Source organism: Schistocerca serialis, unplaced genomic scaffold, assembly GCF_023864345.2.
Source record: "Schistocerca serialis cubense isolate TAMUIC-IGC-003099 unplaced genomic scaffold, iqSchSeri2.2 HiC_scaffold_1064, whole genome shotgun sequence".
Lineage (NCBI taxonomy): Eukaryota > Metazoa > Arthropoda > Insecta > Orthoptera > Acrididae > Schistocerca > Schistocerca serialis.
In genome coordinates this window covers 7,501-12,500 of record NW_026047255.1, presented here as the reverse complement: position 1 = coordinate 12,500, position 5,000 = coordinate 7,501, and the positions used below count along the sequence as shown (strand labels likewise).

General features: G+C 53.6%; 1 non-coding gene across 1 annotated transcript in view; it reads left to right on the top strand.

Moving 5' to 3' along the window:
• Positions 1-3,376: 3,376 nt before the first annotated feature.
• LOC126430896 (small subunit ribosomal RNA) overlaps positions 3,377-5,000 on the top strand; it is a 1,910-nt gene continuing 286 nt past the window's right edge. The window contains exon 1 of the ribosomal RNA XR_007577401.1: positions 3,377-5,000. This exon is cut by the window's right edge and continues 286 nt beyond it. This is a non-coding gene — a ribosomal RNA (small subunit ribosomal RNA).

The following is a 5,000-nucleotide window of genomic DNA, read 5'->3' as shown; positions in this document are numbered from 1 at the left end:
GACGTGGCAAATCAGATGATGCCGCAGGCATCCACTTACTATAATCACAATCAACAAACCGACCGGCCGCCCCCCCCCCCCCCCCCCATTACACCTTTCCATACAACAATGTGTACCTTAACCTAAACTATACTGTACCTTAACCTAAACTATACTGTACCTTAACCTAAACTATACTGTACCTTAACCTAAACTATACTGTACCTTAACCTAAACTATACTGTACCTTAACCTAAACTATACTGTACCTTAACCTAAACTATACTGTACCTTAACCTAACCTATACGGTACCTCAACCTAACCTATATTGTGCCTCAACCTAACCTATGTTGCGCCTTAACCTAACCTATGTTGCGCCTTAACCTAACCTATGTTGCGCCTTAACCTAACCTATGTTGCGCCTTAACCTAACCTATGTTGCGCCTTAACCTAACCTATGTTGCGCCTTAACCTAACCTATGTTGCGCCTTAACCTAACCTATGTTGCGCCTTAACCTAACCTATGTTGCGCCTTAACCTAACCTATGTTGCGCCTTAACCTAACCTATGTTGCGCCTTAACCTAACCTATGTTGCGCCTTAACCTAACCTATGTTGCGCCTTAACCTAACCTATGTTGCGCCTTAACCTAACCTATGTTGCGCCTTAACCTAACCTATGTTGCGCCTTAACCTAACCTATGTTGCGCCTTAACCTAACCTATGTTGCGCCTTAACCTAACCTATGTTGCGCCTTAACCTAACCTATGTTGCGCCTTAACCTAACCTATGTTGCGCCTTAACCTAACCTATGTTGCGCCTTAACCTAACCTATGTTGCGCCTTAACCTAACCTATGTTGCGCCTTAACCCAACCTATGTTGCGCCTTAACCCAACCTATGTTGCGCCTTAACCCAACCTATGTTGCGCCTTAACCCAACCTATGTTGCGCCTTAACCCAACCTATGTTGCGCCTTAACCCAACCTATGTTGCGCCTTAACCCAACCTATGTTGGGCCTTAACCCAACCTATGTTGCGCCTTAACCCAACCTATGTTGCGCCTTAACCCAACCTATGTTGCGCCTTAACCCAACCTATGTTGCGCCTTAACCCAACCTATGTTGCGCCTTAACCCAACCTATGTTGCGCCTTAACCCAACCTATGTTGCGCCTTAACCCAACCTATGTTGGGCCTTAACCCAACCTATGTTGGGCCTTAACCCAACCTATGTTGGGCCTTAACCCAACACACGTTGGGCCTTAACCCAACACACGTTGGGCCTTAACCCAACACACGTTGGGCCTTAACCCAACACACGTTGGGCCTTAACCCAACACACGTTGGGCCTTAACCCAACACACGTTGGGCCTTAACCCAACACACGTTGGGCCTTAACCCAACACACGTTGGGCCTTAACCCAACACACGTTGGGCCTTAACCCAACACACGTTGGGCCTTAACCCAACACACGTTGGGCCTTAACCCAACACACGTTGGGCCTTAACCCAACACACGTTGGGCCTTAACCCAACACACGTTGGGCCTTAACCCAACACACGTTGGGCCTTAACCCAACACACGTTGGGCCTTAACCCAACACACGTTGGGCCTTAACCCAACACACGTTGGGCCTTAACCCAACACACGTTGGGCCTTAACCCAACACACGTTGGGCCTTAACCTGCTCTGTAATTGTCATACGACGCGTTAAATTAGTGTAGTGTTGCCTAACTGCAACCCCCGCAATATAGTTTGCTACTCGCACTGCCCGGTCCCCAGTGTATCGCTTCATGTTAAACACCTTGCAGCTATACACTGTAATGTGGATGGCAGCAGGACGTACATGCTCAATGCCCTTTGCAGTTGTTCATTGGCATTTGCAGTTGTTCATTGGCATTCGCATGGCGAAGCACTTAGCCTACGCTGTGGTACGGCCTGTGTCAACTGTCCGCTGATGTTGTACGTCCAAATCACACACTGTACTGCACATTGGTCCTCATGTACTGAATGATACATCGTGGTACATGTGACCGTACAACGACTGCGCCAACAACGGCGAACCATGCGGTCCAAATGTTGTGCACTCAGCTACGTGTCGTCTCCCTATAAGAGCTGGATTGCAGTGTGGTATGCCCTGGATGGCGATCAGCATGAGCCGTCTGTTGATGTAGTGGCGCGTGTTGTCAGACGTAGTCGTCTCTTCTCACACACCGTGATAGCATGGTGCACTGCGTTCCACATCTGCGACATGCGACAGAGGCCGGTTGACAGTCGTTCGCGCAATGGACATCGCATACGTACGGGGGCCACCTTCCACGTGTTCGCGAAGCGTGCACATGTTGTTGCGTGTATGTGGGCAGACATAGTGTGTCGTGACACCTGACACAGGCATGCAACAATCGTTGAATTTGCAAATGGCGATGGACGCCTACGTTTGCTGGTGACGTTACGCAAATGAACAACTGGTAAACCGTTGTGGTGCGGTTGTTCTCGCTAGAGGTGAATCAGTGATGGCGACGATCGGTTGAGCTACCAACCGGTTGTTCCAGCGATACCCACCATGCCCACGAACGTGAATGGCATCTGGGTGTGAAGCGATACGCGGCGGTGGCTGGGTGGGACCGTCCCCGGCCGGTGAGGGGGGGCCTCCCGGCGTGCTGGCCGCGCGGTGCGTGGGCGCACGCGCTACAGCCGGCTGGTGGGGGCGGCCAGTGGCAGGCGCGCCGGCCGACGGAGGCGGCAGGCGGCGCAGCTGCGCGCCGGCGCACCCTGCACGCGGCGCCGTGCGGCCAAAGTAGGTCCTCGCGGGCCCGGTGCGAAGCGCGGTGGACATCTGCAGTGTGCTGGTCCGATTGAGGACTGTGTGCGCTGAGGATGCGCCGCCGCCCGGCGCTCGGCGCCGCGACGCCGTCTGCTGCTCGGTCGCCTCTGCGGTTCTCGCAGGTGGTTTGTATCGCAGCTGTGCGGACGTGTTGGCGCGTGCGCTGTGCTGGGAGAGTTCGCTTCGGCACCCAAGTGGGGCTTTTGTCCTTCTGTGGCGCTGGCGTTGGAGCTGCCGGTCACCGTAGGTGGCGCGTGTTGTCTCCCGCCGGCAATGCCACGACAGCACGCTCCCGGGCCTCTGTCGGCAGCGGCAAGCTCAGTTGGGAGCACGGGTGGTCGCACCTAAAGCGTCTACTCGCCAAACCCCGGGCGATTGCGCCTCTCTCGAACCCGACCAAGTACTTAGGACGGCGCTGCGCGCCGCCGGGACCTGAGAGGGTTTCGAGGTGTATGGTGCAGGGGAGCTCAGCCTCCTCCTGTTTGCAGAATAATTGAGCGGACGCTTGCGTGTTCGCGCGGGCCCCCGGGACACACTCCCGGGCGGCCGGCTGCTCAGCTCTAGTTGACGCAGCTCCCTGGTTGATCCTGCCAGTAGTCATATGCTTGTCTCAAAGATTAAGCCATGCATGTCTCAGTACAAGCCGCATTAAGGTGAAACCGCGAATGGCTCATTAAATCAGTTATGGTTCCTTAGATCGTACCCACGTTACTTGGATAACTGTGGTAATTCTAGAGCTAATACATGCAAACAGAGTCCCGACCAGAGATGGAAGGGACGCTTTTATTAGATCAAAACCAATCGGTCGGCTCGTCCGGTCCGTTTGCCTTGGTGACTCTGAATAACTTTGGGCTGATCGCACGGTCCTCGTACCGGCGACGCATCTTTCAAATGTCTGCCTTATCAACTGTCGATGGTAGGTTCTGCGCCTACCATGGTTGTAACGGGTAACGGGGAATCAGGGTTCGATTCCGGAGAGGGAGCCTGAGAAACGGCTACCACATCCAAGGAAGGCAGCAGGCGCGCAAATTACCCACTCCCGGCACGGGGAGGTAGTGACGAAAAATAACGATACGGGACTCATCCGAGGCCCCGTAATCGGAATGAGTACACTTTAAATCCTTTAACGAGTATCTATTGGAGGGCAAGTCTGGTGCCAGCAGCCGCGGTAATTCCAGCTCCAATAGCGTATATTAAAGTTGTTGCGGTTAAAAAGCTCGTAGTTGGATTTGTGTCCCACGCTGTTGGTTCACCGCCCGTCGGTGTTTAACTGGCATGTATCGTGGGACGTCCTGCCGGTGGGGCGAGCTGAAGGCGTGCGACGCGCCTCGTGCGTGCTCGTGCGTCCCGAGGCGGACCCCGTTGCAATCCTACCAGGGTGCTCTTGAGTGAGTGTCTCGGTGGGCCGGCACGTTTACTTTGAACAAATTAGAGTGCTTAAAGCAGGCAAGCCCGCCTGAATACTGTGTGCATGGAATAATGGAATAGGACCTCGGTTCTATTTTGTTGGTTTTCGGAACCCGAGGTAATGATTAATAGGGACAGGCGGGGGCATTCGTATTGCGACGTTAGAGGTGAAATTCTTGGATCGTCGCAAGACGAACAGAAGCGAAAGCATTTGCCAAGTATGTTTTCATTAATCAAGAACGAAAGTTAGAGGTTCGAAGGCGATCAGATACCGCCCTAGTTCTAACCATAAACGATGCCAGCCAGCGATCCGCCGCAGTTCCTCCGATGACTCGGCGGGCAGCCTCCGGGAAACCAAAGCTTTTGGGTTCCGGGGGAAGTATGGTTGCAAAGCTGAAACTTAAAGGAATTGACGGAAGGGCACCACCAGGAGTGGAGCCTGCGGCTTAATTTGACTCAACACGGGAAACCTCACCAGGCCCGGACACCGGAAGGATTGACAGATTGATAGCTCTTTCTTGATTCGGTGGGTGGTGGTGCATGGCCGTTCTTAGTTGGTGGAGCGATTTGTCTGGTTAATTCCGATAACGAACGAGACTCTAGCCTGCTAACTAGTCGCGTGACATCCTTCGTGCTGTCAGCGATTACTTTTCTTCTTAGAGGGACAGGCGGCTTCTAGCCGCACGAGATTGAGCAATAACAGGTCTGTGATGCCCTTAGATGTTCTGGGCCGCACGCGCGCTACACTGAAGGAATCAGCGTGTCTTCCTAGGCCGAAAGGTCGGGGTAAC